The following is a 16,449-nucleotide window of genomic DNA, read 5'->3' on the forward strand; positions in this document are numbered from 1 at the left end:
TCCTCACATTTCCCATTTGGTCTTTCAACAACGACAGCAACATAAAACCCCAACACAGCAGCATTTTCTTTAAAATTCCCCCGCTGGTGAAGCGCCAGGCGGGTGTGCGGCCCCCCATGAAGCTCCGGTGCTCGGCTCCCTGCGGTCTGGAGGCCAGGGCGAGCTGGGCGAGCAAGCAGACACTGGGCCGCGCTCCTCCTCCGCACCGGCCGGGGCCACCCGCCTGTCACCTGGAGCCCTCCGCCTCAGCCCCGATTTCGGGTCCTGGATCTTCCCCGGCGGCCCCCAGCTCTCCCATCTTTCCCGGTCCCCCAGGCCACTGCCCTGCTGCCCGCTCTGGCCCTTCCCGCGCCCGCCGCGCCGCGCCCCAGGTGTCCCTGCAGCCGGGCTCCGCGGCCCCGCCACCTCCCGGCCGCCCCGCCCAGCCTTGCCGGGCTCGGCCCGGCCCCGCGGTCTCCCTCCCACCCCGTCCCCCTCGCGCCCCTCCCCAGCACGCGCTATTTTTAGCTCATCCTCCGCGCGCCGCCCGCTCGGCGCAGCTCGCCGCCGCCGCCTCCCGCCTCCCGCACGGCGCGCAGCGCCCCAGCCTCGCGCGCCCCCGCCGCCTGCGCCCCGCCGCGCCCCGCCGGCAACTTTCCCTCCCCGCTCGGCCTCCTGCCTCGCCATTCCCTCCTGCGCTGCGGAAGATGGCTGTTTGGAGAAGGGGGCGAAGTTAAGGGGTCGCCGACGCGGGGCGGAGGAGGGCGCACAGCCTCGGCGGGAGCGGGCGGAGGTGAGTGGTACCGCAGCCGGGGCTGGTGCTGCCCGGGAAAGCCCTGGGAATTGGGGGCCACGCGTGCTCCGGGTGCGCCGCGGCATTCCCGGTCGGGCTCCCCGGGTTGGCAGCATCTCTGTCCGGACTTCCAAGCCACTTGCTTTGCATCTTGCAGCCCGGAGATTGGTGGGTACCATTGTCAGAAGTTGGGTGCTGGGTGGTATTTTTGGTGAAGACCCTGGCATTTGGCTAGGCAAGCCGAGGTGAGGGTCGCTGGCCAGATTTTACCTCGGCCCCCTCCAAAAAATCACACACCCGATTCCTGTCGGATCCAAGCAATGAATGAAAAGTTTGCACTGCCAACGTGTTGCTCGAGGGGAGAAATACTTAGTGGGGTACCTTTGATGTTTGGAGGGGCACTTCAGTTCCAAGTCAGTGCAGCAGAATACTGGGTTTGCAGAAAAGTTCCGGTTGGAGGATGGGAGATGAATCAGTGCAGTGCCCGGTGGAGGAGAGCGATGAATGTAAGCTTGTAAAGGTAAATTGGGGGTGTCGCAGTGGGGATGGGATGCGGCGAGGGCAGGGGGGCGTTCCCTGATCTCACCCACTTGTTGGCAGTGAGAGACACTGGTGTCAGAGGCCTGTGTGTCAGTGTGAGACAGAGTGGGACCGAGCTGCCCTGCAGATCCAAGGCACCAGCGGCTTTGCAGTTCCTGTGATGTGGTCTTGAAGAAGTCTCTGTGAGTTTCCTATGCTCTCATTTCAGGAAAATCTGTCACGTTTGTTTTGCTTGTCGGGAAGGTGTGTGTTTTCCCCTAAGAGGAACTTTCAGATTAACTGTAGCATTTTGAAATCCCTGAGAAATGCAGTATTGATACATACCCATCTCTCACGACTAGGCATATTGTGGAAGTGAAATACAAAGGGCTTAAAAAGTTTAACTCATTCCAAAAAAGAAGTGAAGGGTTAAACACCTCCCACAATGGTATACTGCTTATGCAACTGAGTATTTTTGGTGGGCCGAGACAGTTTATGGAGTAGTGATTAAGAACTCCGAGTCCTTGGAGCAGAATCCAAACCTTGTAGGAAATTATTGAAGTTCAGGAAAACGGAGATGTTTGCATGAACCCATGTTACAGAAAAAACAACCTAAAGTCTTTTAGCATTTGAAAAGGTCTAGATGTTATTTTCTGGTGTCCCAGAAATCTTTTTAATCCTGTAATTAGTAACAGCACAGAAGAAGTTGTAGTTAATAAACGAGGGCAATTTAAAAATCATGTTTGGAAAAAGATACCTTTTTGAGCTACTCTCTGGTACTTTGGGTGTTTATTGTGGAAATTATTGTGCCTGAAAATTTGTCATTTTATATATTTGCCTTTTACCTGGGATAAATAATCTTTCTTATCTTTTTAAGCCACTGTTCCAGTTTGGGCCAATTTAATTACATAGACATCAAGACATTGATATGTGTTCTGGAAACTATGTTTAAAATGCTTACAAACAACATTTTATTTCAGAACGAACAGGGTAGTTAGTGGTACAGTTTGCCACTTCCCCTCATGTATGTTGTCTGAATGGAGCAAACATGATGATGAAGAAGTATTTACTGTCAAAACTAAGGTCTTTACCTGTTTCAGTTGGCACACAGGTGCATGTGCACCATGACCCTGAGCCCTGACCTTTGATGGGCTGCCTGCTAGAGGGAGAGAGATGAGGTCTCTGGTTTCCTCTGGAGTTGATGATCTCCACTACAGAGTGACAATTTGGAAGGACAGGTGTGCAGAAGGAAGTTAGGAGCTTAAAGTGAGGTACCAGTTTATAGATAGGAAACAGATTTTCTTTTGACTTCAGTCTTCCTGTTCCTCTCCCTCTGAAGTTCAGCCTATTGAGCTGCCTTTATTGGAAAGTCTGACTGTCATACCAAACCATCATTGTCTGTAAAAATAATGATGATTCTGAAACTAAATGGTTATTTTTTATATGATTATTGGTGTTTGTGACTAAACTGTTTTATTATAGACTTTCTTCATGAAGTTATTTTCATGATCCATAATTACTGCACAGACATACACACACACACACACACACACACACACACACACACACACACACGATATAGATTAGCTTCTCCCAGAGGATTTAAGGAATTTTAATCTTCAGGCTAACTACCAGATAAAAAGTGAACTACTTTAGTGATACCCATAATTCATAATCTTAATATTTTCATCTAAGGCTATTAGGTTTATATAGGCTTCATTTTTTATTAGGATGATTTTTCTTGAATTGTTTAAACATTACAGCATGTTATACTTTACACCCTCTTGGGGGGAATGTGTATGTTATTCTTAAATAGAGATATGGAGAAATAGCTAACAAGGAGAGTCATTTGAGAAACATATGGACATGATAAAATCCTTCTGCATGCAGCATCTGTACCTTCTCATTAGTGAAATAGTGAAGCTATGGACTTTTTTTTGGTGATTCCATCCAAATGTGGCTTTTAAAATATTTGTGCTCAAGTTGGTGGGGGCCTTTACTGCTTAAAGACCTCTTCTTTCGGTGATGGTAGCATACTTGATTTCATTATACACATTCACAGATACATATACCTGTTTCCAGGTTATCATTGTAACTCTTAGATTTCTTGATACTTTATAAAAAAATGAGAGATATGTTTTAGAAAGAGGATGGCAGGAAAATGGATAGACCCAAAATGACACACTAGTGAATTTATGACATCATGGACAATGATATGTATTTATTATTCTGTTAATCAACAAGAGCAAGCAGCTATGACATTATCATAGGTTTACTTGTTCCTGGATTTTTCAAGCCTCATCTCTACAGGAAGAATAGATTTTGAGGCCCTTGTTATAGTCACTGTGGCTGGGTTCTTGCTGTTGGAAAACCTTGAGTCTAACACCCATTTGACACAGATAAGCAGCCTCAGCTTCTCTAAGTGGCATGCATTCTTGCAGGCTCTCCATAGCTCACATCTTGCCCTGACTTCACTGGCCTTGCTTTATCAACCTCAGACTCTTCCTTCCCTGATCAAAGCACCCAGAGTTTATCAGCTCACTTGTCAACCTGAGAATCAGCAGCAAGAGAAGAGAAGAAAGAATATTCCAGAAGTCAGTAATGGAATACCCACTCCGGAGGCAGATGTTGGACAGGGAACACGTGCTATGTATCAAGGGTGTGTGCTCTTTCCCCCTCCCTCTCTGTATGTCTGATGCTTTGACATGACTTACAGTCTGATGATTGTAAATAAGAGGGTTAATGGGAAAAATCTCACATTTTCTGTGTCGATTTTGCATCTTAATAAATAGACATTACCCCCAAACACACAGCAACTTGCTCATCTTTTTCTTCATTCTACTGTGTTCCCCTATCAAATCTCAACAGAATTTTCAAGATAATTGCCCACATGACTTGTAGCAGCCAAGGTGATGGATAGATGCGTGCTATTGTGCTGCCGGATTGAGAAATGAAATGTATTAGCCAGGGTGCAGAAAAAAGCATTTCAGTTTCACAGAGAATGAAGTATTATGTAACCTCACACATATTTGTTGAAAACAATTCTAGGTTGTTTTTTTTTTTTAGCAAAGAAGAGAGTACCAGACACTTTCTATTAAGTTAGTATATTTTTTACTATCCCCTCTCCTAATTGCATGCTTCATAGAAGCTCATCTAAATGATTTTCAATGTGAAGTACAGGGAAAATATGATGATTTTCTGTTGACTGTAATGAATTTGGTTTACAGCTTCAAAGAGAGCAAATTTCTCACCTGTTGTATGAGATAGTAGACAGAGCACAACAGGATGGTCTGAAGCTGATGGGTGCTGATACTGCCAGAGATGGTACTTTCTTCCTATTTGTACAGAATCTGTTACAGGAAGAAGGTGAGTGGGGACCAGATCATGGAGAATAGTGATAAACAGAATTTTCAAGGAAGGTAAGGTTTGGATAGATTATGTGGCATCGGAGGTAGCCAGTCATGAAAACTAATGCCGGTTAATTTAAGCACTAAATACATTTATTAGTGAATATTGATGGTTTTCATTTGCTATTGCTGCTTAACTCATTACAGTGATTTTGCCCGCTTAAAACAACCCACATTTCCACACAGCTCAACTAGGCCCTCTAATCCGGCGTCTCATCAGGATTTGGTCAGGGCTGCAGTTTCATTAGATGCTCAATGGGGAATGATTAGCCTCCAACTTTCCTTACACTGTTAGCATTATTGCCTTCCTGTGGCTGTGGGGCTGAGGTTTCCATTTTCTTTCTGGCTGTCAGCACCAGGCTCTTTCAGCACTTGGAAGCTGCTGGTAGCTTGTTAAGGAGACTTCTTACAGGCACCTGTACAACATGGCAGCTTGCCTTCTCAGAGACTCCCTTTCTCTACTTGGGTAAGACAGAGGATGCCCATATAGGTCTTTAAAAATGATTTTTATTTTTACTATGTATGCATTGATGTTTTGCCCCATGTATGTCTGTGTGAAGGTTTTGTATGCCCTGGAACTGGAGTTGCAGGCAGTTGTGAGCTGCCATATGTGTTTTGGGAATTGCACCTGGATTCTCTGGAAGAACTGTCTCTGATTTTAACTGCAGAGTCATCTCTCGAATGCATATATACACACTCACTCATATGTATGTAACATTTACATACATGCATAGCATATCCACACATGCATATATAACATATGCACACATACATACATAATATATTATATATTATATTATATATCATATATATATATATATATATATAACTAATATATAATACAGTCTGCAGAGTGACATCATCTTTGCTGCATTCTGTTGGTTCTACTTATTACATTTAAAGGAGGCCATTGAAGAAAGGCATGACTCATTGGAGGTCACCTTATGATGTGTCTACCACATTGTCTGTCTCATAATATCTCTAGTGCAGTGAGTGGACCTGGCTGAGAAGTCACTCCCTCAGGAGCAATGCTCAAAATATCATTTCAGAACTGATCCTGTGAGATATTTTTGCTGTCACTGCCCACACCCCAGCCTTGTAAAGGGAGTTATGCTTTGTCATATAAGAGAGGATTCTCTGTATATACGTAAGGATGATGTTCCATTATTAAGGCCAAAAGGAATGACATATTTTAACCGATGAGGGAAAGAGAAACAAACAAACAAAAAAAGAAAACAAAGAAGGAACAGTTGTTTAATAGAATGTTTGCATTTTTGACCAGCTTAGGCCATCTGACTCAAGTTGTGCTAGTCCCTTGAAAGAGAGGGTTTAGAATGGTAGGGAAGGTCCACAGAGGAATGATGGCGGTGAGAAAAAGAGTAGAAGTTTTCTTAAAGATAAATAGCTAGCATGCGTTAGCTTAGGAACTGATTTAATTCACCTTAAATGCTGTTTTCACATACAGAAGGCTTTTAAGGGATTATTGGGCCTACCAGTACTTTCCAGGATCCCACACTGTGATTTGAAGCACCACAGCATGACCTTCCAAATTCTGTCTACAGAAAACAGACCCAAGGCCTCTCAGAATCACTCTACTGCCTGTGGCCTAAGATAATGGGCTGCAATGTAAGAGCTCTGGCCTATAAAACACATCCTATTCTCTAAACACCTTTGTGGGACAATTTTATCAAGTCCAGACTTCTACTTTTGGCAGCCTGGTCCACATTTCCCTTCTGCTGCTTCCTTTCCCATCCCCAGGTAAAGGGAGACTTTGAAAGGTTAACTGCCTTGCCCAGGGTCATCCAACTATGGGTGGCATCAGAAATTGAATGCAGGTCTGATTTCAGAGCCCATAGTCTGTGCGTCCATCCTGTACTCACAGCAGTAAGAGAAATCCCCAGGGAAGCTCTTCACGCACACATTGAAGTGTCTCTGCTGTAACTGCTCTTGGGGTCCGTCATTCACCTTGAGAGAACTGCACACTGGAAGATGCTAGCTGGCTAAAGATACAAGTGAGAGCAGGCGCTGCATCATGCTTTCTTTTATTTTCCCAGCAGGAAGCACGGATTATAGGTTTCCCTTAGATCTAAAAGTGAGAATAGGTGGAGGCTGTTCTTTTTATTTGAACTTTCCATTTTGGTAAAAATCAAAAGCTCTGAGTCCATTTTCTCTCCTGTATGTAGATTTCTACTATTAAGTTAAATCAGGGGACATTATGAATTCTCACCACCTCTTTGGCCATAGGGTTCTTTCTATAGCTTTTTCAGATGCCACTGTTTTGATCTACTTGAAAAGTCTATTGAGACATTCTTTCTTTGTTCTTCTATTACTCGGTCCTTCTTTCTACTCTGTGGTGCCTCCGAGTTCTATTCATAGATATTCTGCCCTTTTCTTCTATTTTATGTACTTAAATCTCTCCTTTAAATGGCTCTTGTTCCATTGATCAGAATCATTGGCCCGGATGCTTTTCCTGCTTCGCTGTGAAATTCAAGCTTGGTGTGGGACCCTGGAAATCTCATCTAATTTCTGTTAATTTTATAGAGTGGTGCTGTATATCCCAGTACACCTGAGAAGCCTTTAAGAGTTCCCTGGATATTTTAGTGAAACTGCAAACATTTAAAACTGGATATTCCAAGAAAATGTTCAGGTTGGACTGTGTTAGGTCAGGTGAATACCAGTGGACCATTCGGTGGAGGACAGGTAGGTGGAACACGGTCATTGCCTCACCTGGGTCCAGGTGGCTACGGTTTACAAAGAGGAACTGTGAGTCACTCTCAGCTACACTGGAGAGGACAGCAATATCCTAATCCCAAGTAGGAGTCAGCAAACCTTGAAATCAACTTGTTTCTTCATGTAAGATTTAGCTTTTTATTTAGAGATAATGACTGGAAAAGCCTCAGCTCTCTACATACCACTGTTTTGTTCAATGACTAAACCTAGCTTAGAGTTAGTACCTTTGCATGTTAAACTGTTGCTGTTAGCATGTGGCTTGAATTTTAGATAGTTGGGAACAACCAGACTGAGGGAATTAATCAACATGTAAAATACCCAACTGTTTTGTTTCCGGAGCGGGGCATTCCGAGGCCGGTTCTACCGCTCATTTTTCTGGGATTGTGTCATGGCAGCAGCACAGTCATGAGCTGTGTTTTCTCCCTGCAATCAGAGGACAGAATGGCTTTTTCTCTGTTTCCATTCTCCATGCATATTTTGATCAGAGATATCGAATCCTTGTTTCATAGCCAAATTAGATTTTTACCCCTTTGTTGCTCTGTTGGGACCCATTAGGAATGCACCTACTAGGAAGCTGAGGTCCCTCTGGTTTGCTTTTCCTGTGGGCTCAGTGTGTGACCCATCTTTTTAGTGGCAAATCCTCTGATCACTGTAGGTCCTCATCTCAATCTTCTCTGGATTCCTAACAAGATTTTACAATAATATTTGAGGTTCTTGAAGGATTAGAAATTGATTTGTAGTATTGATTTTTAAAACGCATAGTAGAAGCTACTGCATGAAGAAATGTTTTACTTTTATTTTTTATTAACTTATTTATTTTGGAGTCTGGAACACAGCAGTCTCATAGTTTTTGAAATGTAGCCATATATTTAATGTGCTGGGCAACTGACACATGTCTCTGCACTTTCCTCCTGGTTCACTCCAGAACTATGACCCCTCCCTGACCACACCTTGATGGAAAGGGCAGAAAAGGGTACACTTGCTATCCAAACAAAATGCCACAGAAATAATGAGTTACTTTTGCCTAATTTTTATTAAGCGTTTCAGTTAAGTATGTGGTGACATCAAATGTAAATGCTTTCGTTTGTAGATTTTATGAATTATTAAAATCCAAACCCAGTGAACAAATATTAAATGTGAATAGCAGAGCTGGTGAAATGGAAGGAGAGAGCACTGGCTTACGTGACAGGAAATGCATAACTTTGGGAAGACTTTACCAGTATTGGGTTTGGGGTGGAGCCTTACATTCCGTTTCTGTTTAATGTGATCTGCATTTTACATCAGTTAATGTAGAAAATATCCCTGCACAGTAGTTTTCAAACAAATAAGCAATGTTAACTTCCAGGCCCTGTTTGCTGGTTCAGGGTAATCAGATTTCATGTGTGTGACATTAAAATTCTATGAGTAAATAGCCCTCCACTGAAAATGCTGTGATTATCACTGTGGAGATGTTGGATCTATATCAATGAACAAAGCATATTCAGAGATGGCTGGGGTACAAACTACATGGAGATGTGATGACTGACCACACTGTGTGCCATGCTGACCTTCGTACATGCTTTTTACTGTTGAAATCATCTCACCTTTCCTCTGATTGGGCACTCGTGTTTTGTTTAGTACAGTGACCCTGGTTTGCCTGCCACTCACCAAGTAGCCCAAGATGGCCTTGAACATTAACCATCCTCCTCTGTGCTTAGATTACAGGTGTGAGCCACCCAAGCTGGCCAGACTAATTTGCCCTTGTCTAGCATGACTGAAAACACTAACAGAAGAAGTGGAAAGCCTGCTTTGTGCACTGTTTTAAGTACTTATTCAGAAGTTAGTGAAGACAGACTTACAGTTATCTTTCTGGTTACATGTCAATAAGAACCCCAAATAAAGAAAGAACTCCACATCTGACTCATGGATTAGTGCTTAACCTACCACCATTAACACATTTTACATCATGCTCTTCCTTTTGGGGTATCAACGAGATTGAGACTCTTTGAGGTCAGAGAGTGTGCCCAGTTTTTATTGCCTTTCACAGCATGGAGTATATTTCTTATAGCTGATGCCTAAACATGTTGTTTGACCTACTAGCTGTTTAGAAGTTATTATTTCTTATTGCTCTGTGAGTCCACAAGGGTTGGGTTTATTTTCTCTTAATGGTTAATATCCTGACTCACACATGAGAAGTGCTTAGTAAATGCTCTAACTGTCTTTGGCCATGCTTGGTAGATTCGTTCGCTCCTGCACTGCCCCTGCAACAGTTACGGACACAGTTCGCTTCTGTGGGCCTTCTGCCTATGCAGATCTATATGCATGCTCCCCAAGACCATAGCTATGTCCCACATGTGTCAGAGCAAAGGCACTGTACCCAGTGGGGCCAAAGACCTGAGTACTTCATTTAATTTTAATCATTAGTCTCATGTGGTGGGTGGACAATGCATGCCCAATGATAATGCCTTGTCTTACAATCATTTGTTTGTTTATTTGGTACTATGACTTGTCTTTTGGCAGTGGTAGGCTGTTGTTACTTGAATTTGTCGTTAGATTGTATGGTTTTATGTCACCTCTTCAATCAGCCCCCTATCTAACTTTTTTCATTAGGTCTTACATATGCTGGTTTCTACATTTTCATCCTTTTCTTTCCATTTAAACTTGGATTATCTGTATTACTTTCATTAATACCACCACTTCCACCATCATCCTTACCACCAACATTATTGTTCGCTATGCCAGCCATATTTGAGATTATGGACTCTGTTTGCTGCTATACTGAATACATTTAAAATTGGTTACTAAAATGCTGTCTTCAGATAGTCCTTATCTGCTATTGATGTTTTTGTCCATCTTGCCGTTTGGCTTTTTCTGTTGTGGGGGGAAATGAGATTTAAAGGAATCGAAACATACCAGAATTCAGTTACTGTTTAAATAACACCACCATCATAAGTTTCATAGTTGTTCCCCAAACACATGAAATCAGTGCCACAGGATGGTTTCTTGGGGGCAGGGGTTTCTTATTTTGGATTTCCAGTATCTTTCACAGAGCTTTTGCATCTGTGAGAACAAGACTAGATTATTATCCTTCGTACACATGTTGGCCTTGGTGTTATGTATGCAGATATATTGTCTCATCTAATTCTTACACATACACCGAGTCTATTATAGAGGCTAAGTATTCAGATTAACTGAAACAAACTCTGCTGACACATAGCAACATATTAGACATTTCTACTATTTTTGATATCTGGTTGGCATTTTACATGGCAAAATGTGAATGTACAGAAATCTCTGCACAGAGACTTACTTTTTGTTCAGCGCAGCTTAGTCACCCTCTATCTTTGTGGTTCCTCAGCATTTCTGCTCATGATGAGACACACAAAGGGCTCTACACTATGCTCTATGGATGAATCACTCCCTATCTGAAATTGGTTTTTGTGTGTACTGGATTTTCATCTCGAAACCTACCTTCCCTTCATTCCCCAAAGATGTAATTCCATTGTATTTTTTTCCCATTTCAGCAGTGCCACTCACTGAGAAAACTTGCAGATGTAGTTTGGAACAGATTTCATGTAACCAGAGGAAACCTCAGTAGCAATCTATAGAATTTTGGACTCCTGTATGCATAGTCAAGTTTTGACACTATTATTGCTTTTTCCAGCCTCTTGGGATGGAAAATCTACCCCTGCTTTGTTACCTTCTCCCCAAACTTCCCCGATGAACAGTTCCCTTAGAAAGTCCATGGATTTGGAACCATGCTCATTTACAGTGGTTGAGAAATAAGGAGTTTGCTATAAATATATTTTTAAAAATCTCTTATGTACATTACTGACCTAATTCTTAACATTTATATACATGGACATAAATATTTGAATTTAGTATTATATAAATCAGCAGTGTTTGCTATTTGTGAAGTTCAGCAAAAGTCACTTCCTGAACTTCTATGCTGACTTTCTGGCTAACTACAATAGCCTTTTGAGGTTACTACTTTATGTCTATGGAAACAAATGTAATAAACCCAGCTTCTGTTATATTTTGAAAAGAATAAGGTCAAATATGATGGCATTTTGGAATAATGACTACAGTATTAATTTCTCTAACTTGGCAGATCTGAAATATTGTGATGTGAATTTGTGATTTTGAAGTAGCAACTGAAAAATATGAAAATTTGTTTCCTATCCTGGGGCCAGGGAAATGGCTCAGGGTAAAGTACTTGCTCCACAAGGTTGAGGACCACAGTTCAGATGACAGACACTACGAAAATGCTAGGCAGGCATGTCAGCAGTCTATAACCTCAGCCCCGAGAAGGCAGAACCAGCTGCTTAGCTGGACCAGCTGAATAGGAGAGCTCTAGGTTCATTTGAGAGACCCTGGTCAATATCCAGGTGAAGAGCTATTGAGAAAGAAACCTGGTTTCCACCTCTGATCTCTACAGACATGCACACACACATGCATGTTCTCTCTACACATGTACACCATATATATATATATATATATATATATATACACACACACACACACACACACACACACAAACACACACACACACACACACAGAATCATATCATTTCCTGTTGTTTAAATTTTAAATGAAAACCTTCCTTCTTACTTTAAAGAGTAAATTCTTGCAGACATTTCCATAGTAAAAATGTCTCCTGCCTTTCCGCAGGTATGGACCATTTGCTCTTTACTCTGTGCATATCCTGATTGCCTCATTCTGTCATCTTCCTGTGCCTCAAAAGCTTCTAAAACAATTTTTTTAGCACAAATCCGCTGGTGATGAAGACTCTCAAGTTTTGTATGTCTGGAAACATCTTTATTTTGCTCCTTTTTGTAAATTTTTATTTGGTTTTAGAATTTCTAATAGCCTTTTAAAAATAATTTTAAGGATGCTACTCCACTATCTTCTCATTTACATAGCTTTTTATTAGAAGTCAGCTGTTATCCTTATCTTTGTTCCTATGTGTGTCTCTATGTATATTTATATAGTGTATGTACTGAAAGTAATACATATGCATGAAATAAGTATATTTAGGTGTTCTGTAGTTTTTTCTTTGTGAGTGACTTTGACTTACTTGTGTCATGACTGTTCTTCATTTTCCTTTATATTGGTTCATTGTACTTCTTAGTTGTATGGGTTTGTAATTTCTTTCAAATATTAAAAAAGACAACTATGTCATTCCTTTTTTTCCAATTTGGGAGAGTTTATTTGCTGAATCTCCATCATAGACTAAATTGCATCGGGCGTGGGGCTGTGTTTACTTTTCTTTCCATTTCCTCTGCTTTATTTAGGATAGTTTCTATAGCTGTGCCTTCAACTTTGCTGCCAGTAACCACATACACTTTGCTTTTCTTCAACATTGTAAATTTTCATCTATTAAACTTTGGTTTGTATACTTCATTCTGTTTAACATGTGAACATACTTAATGGAATTACATTATAAGCTTTGATGCCCATGGCTACAAATTCTAATGTCTTTTTCAATCCTTGGTCACTTTTGTTTGACTGATTTTTCTTTGTTATGAGTTATTTTCCTCTTTCTCTGTCTACCCAGTGTCTCTCCCTCTTCCTCTTGCAGAGGAGGGGCTTGAACCCAGGCTTATGCATCTGAGGTAAGCAGTATGCACTGGATACCACACATTGTGATTTCCCCTTTGTTGGTGCTGAATGTCTTTATGCTCAGGTAGATTTTCTTGATTGCTTGGGATGCAACTAATGATTAGAAAAACGTTTGATTCTTTCAGGTCTTGCTCTTAAGATTCATCTCCAAGCACTGTCCCCAACACTTTCATGAGTTATGAGCTATTCTTTTCTATTAGTGTGCCTGGCAGGGAAAGGCACAGTTCCCTGCTCTGTTGAATGTTGTGTGTTCTCCACTCTGCTCCATTCACATGGTTCTCTCCCTTTGACGTAGCCTTTGGAGGCTGAGGGTGTTTCCTCACCAGCAGGTGCTGGTCACCTTTGTGTTGGTATATCTAGTGAGGGTCACCTGAAGTTCTCCAGAGTTCTTTGTCCATCTTGCTTTCTTCTATTACACTTTCTTGATTTTTAGATTCCCTGGTATCCCTAGATTCTCAGACCTTTTCCCTCATGTCATGAGAAGGCTAAGTCTGGATTTTCCTTTCTCTGATTAGGACCCATAATGTGCAAAGTCAGGGGTCTCATATACTTCGTTCCCCTTTCTTAGGATTTATCTCATATATTTTTAATCTTAAAGGATTAGTTCCTGGTATCCAATGTCTTAAAAGATACTGTTGTATATACTTTGTACACAATTTAGATTTTTCTCAAACAAGAAGGCAGATCTAGTCTCTCTTGCTCAGTTTTGATGGAAGCGGATATATTCCATTATTTCTCAGACAAAATCTCATTTGTTACAAATAGATTTGTGTAATATTCAATTTAATGTAGTTTTGTGCTATTTCCTATTTTAATATTTTCTTAAGTTTTTTAATGAATATTTTATATTATAAGCATATATGAAGGTTTCATAATTAACTGTAATATCATGCTTGATGACTTTATCACAGCCCTTGCTATTCAAAACTCTTCTTAATAACTGGATAATGTTGATAGATGTTTGCAATCCTAACTTCTGAGGAGACTGAGGTGGGAGGACCATGAGTTCAGAGCCAGCCTGGTCTATAAACCACCACAACAAACCAAAAAACATAACCAAGCAACCAGCAAAGAAAAAATTCCTTTTCATGGAGAAAAAAATTTGTGCAGTATATTCTGATTATGGTTTTCCCTCCCCCAATCCCTCCCTACTTCCTCATTCACCCAACTCCATGCCCTTTATTTTGCTTTCTCTTTAGAAAACAAACAGGCAAAAAAAATTTTTTGAAAACCCAAACAAACCAGAATTAAAAACAAAAAAACCAAGAAAACCACACACACACACACACACACACAAACACACACACACACACACACACACACACAAAAACACAAAATCAGTAACCATAATATACAAGCAACAAATCAGTAAGACAAAAAAAGAAGCCCAAACCAAGCAATATGAGATGAAATGCCCACAAAAATGCCTTTGAGTTAGTTTTGTGTTGCTCATCTCTGAGCATGGATCAAACCCTGAAGTGTGGTTAATATCCCCAGTGAGACTCCATTGGAAAAACTATTTTTTTTTCTTTGCAAGCAGTTATCAATTGGAGATTGCTTCTGGAATAAGGATAACGGCTCGTGTCCAGTTCCCTCTCAGTGCTGGGACCCTGTAGTGTGAATTCTAATTGGTCTTAATAATAAAAAGCCAGAGTCAGATACCAGATTCTATGCTGAAAGATCAGAGAAGTAAAGGAGCCAGCCACCAGAGAGGCTTCTTACCTCTACCAAATCCTCAAAACAAGTGGGAGATCCTGTCTCTAGGAATCCTCAAACTAATTGGAGATCCTGTCTCTAGGAATCCTCAGACTGAATGGGTGATCCTGTCTCCTTCTACCTTATATTCCTATCTCTCCTCAGCCATATCCTTCCTGTCTCAACTCCCTTGTGTTGGAATTAAAGGCATGTGATTCCAAGTGCTGAGATCAAAGGTGTAAGCTCTGCTTCTCTTTTAGACTGGCTCAATCTTTTGTAGCCAGGGTGTCCTTGAGCTAACAGAGATTGAACTGTCTCTGTCTCCCAAGTGCTGGGATTAAAGGTGTGTGCCACCACTGCCTGGCCTCTATGGCTAACTAGTGGCTAGCTCCTCACTCTGATCGTCATGATTTATTTGTTCAGGCACAAACAAAATATTCTCACAGGACCCCCATCTGGTCTGAACTTGTGCAGGCTCTGTGCACGTGGCACAGACTCTATGAGTTTGTGTATGTGTCAGTCCATTGTGTTGGAGATTTTTGAAGCTCTGCTTCCTTGGTGTCATCCATCCCCTCTGGTTCTTACCGTATTTCTGTTTCTTATTCAGCATCATTCCTTGAGCTCTGAGGGAAGGGCTTTGATGAAGAAATCCCATTTAAGGCTGAGTGTTCCAAAAATCCCCCACTCTTTGCACATGGTTTAGTTGAGGGCCTCTGTTTTAGTTTCCATCCCCTATAAAAGGAAGCTTGTCTGATGATGGCTGAGTAAGGTGTGGGTCAGAATGGCACTGGAAGTCAATTTATTGCTATGTTCCTTTGGCAGAAGAGTAGTATTTGGTTTTCCCCTAAACCCATGGCCTATCTCATCTCAGGTTTTTGGCTGCTCAAGTAGTGTCAAGCATGGGTTCCATTTTGTACATTGGGTTTTAAAGCCAATAAGAAAGTGGTGTTTGCTTCTATATCATTTGTACCATTATTGCACCAGCATGCCACTGTTGTAGATGACAGGACTTTTTGTTGGATTGGTGGTTACCTTTCTCTTCGATTAGTGAGCAGAGTATTTTCAGTACCATGAACACTAGTCAGTAGGGAATTATTTCTGAGCTAGTTTGTGACTAAGAAATTAACTGTGTTGAGAATAATAATTTATGTACTTTTAAGTGCATATCAGATGCTACTCTGGGTGCTGGTGAGAGTGCTCTGCAGGTAAAGGTCTTGCCTCCAAGCCTGATCACCTTAGTTTGGCCCCCATTATCGCACATTGTCTTCCGACTGCCACTTGCATGCCATGGGATGTGAACCTCACATGAATAAGAAAAAATATAATTAAGAAAAAAGATAGTACTGTAGAAAAATACCACGATTTAAAAAATGATAGAAGCCAAGTAGCTTTGATTAATATACTTTTGAACATAGTACATGTGAATGAGCATAAAACAGCTTATGTAGTACTGTATTTTAAATAGGATCATCTTTTATGAATCTTGTTCAGGGGGTTCTACAGTTCATATAGCGGCCTCTAGAATGCTCATATATTCAGCAATAGTGAACTTTGTGCTAGTGAATTACATTATCTTTAATCCACTCACATGTTTGAGTGATAAAATATAGCACTGTGAACTAATATGAGAATAAAACGACAAAATTCAGGCGCATATCTCGCCACTTGGAGAGTTTGGCATTAAGGGCACAATTGACTGTGAGAATGTGTAAGAGAATCTTCTG

The 16,449-nt window shown here is 41.3% G+C and overlaps 1 protein-coding gene across 17 annotated transcripts in view; it reads left to right on the top strand.

Annotated features, from left to right (window-relative positions):
• The first annotated feature begins 544 nt into the window (after positions 1-544).
• Positions 545-16,449, top strand: part of Hdac9 (histone deacetylase 9) — a 535,633-nt gene continuing 519,728 nt past the window's right edge. For 13 of the 17 annotated variants that reach the window (XM_035444966.1, XM_035444951.1, XM_035444962.1 and 10 more), the window contains exons 1-3: positions 545-940; positions 1,215-1,292; positions 1,373-1,494. The gene's annotated coding sequence lies outside the window, so the exon portion shown is untranslated. The remainder of the gene's footprint in view (positions 941-1,214; positions 1,293-1,372; positions 1,495-16,449) is intronic. The other 4 variants (XM_035444954.1, XM_035444952.1, XM_035444953.1 and 1 more) reach the window with 4 other exon arrangements.

Source organism: Cricetulus griseus, chromosome 5 (genome assembly GCF_003668045.3).
Source record: "Cricetulus griseus strain 17A/GY chromosome 5, alternate assembly CriGri-PICRH-1.0, whole genome shotgun sequence".
NCBI classification, from domain to species: Eukaryota; Metazoa; Chordata; class Mammalia; order Rodentia; family Cricetidae; genus Cricetulus; species Cricetulus griseus.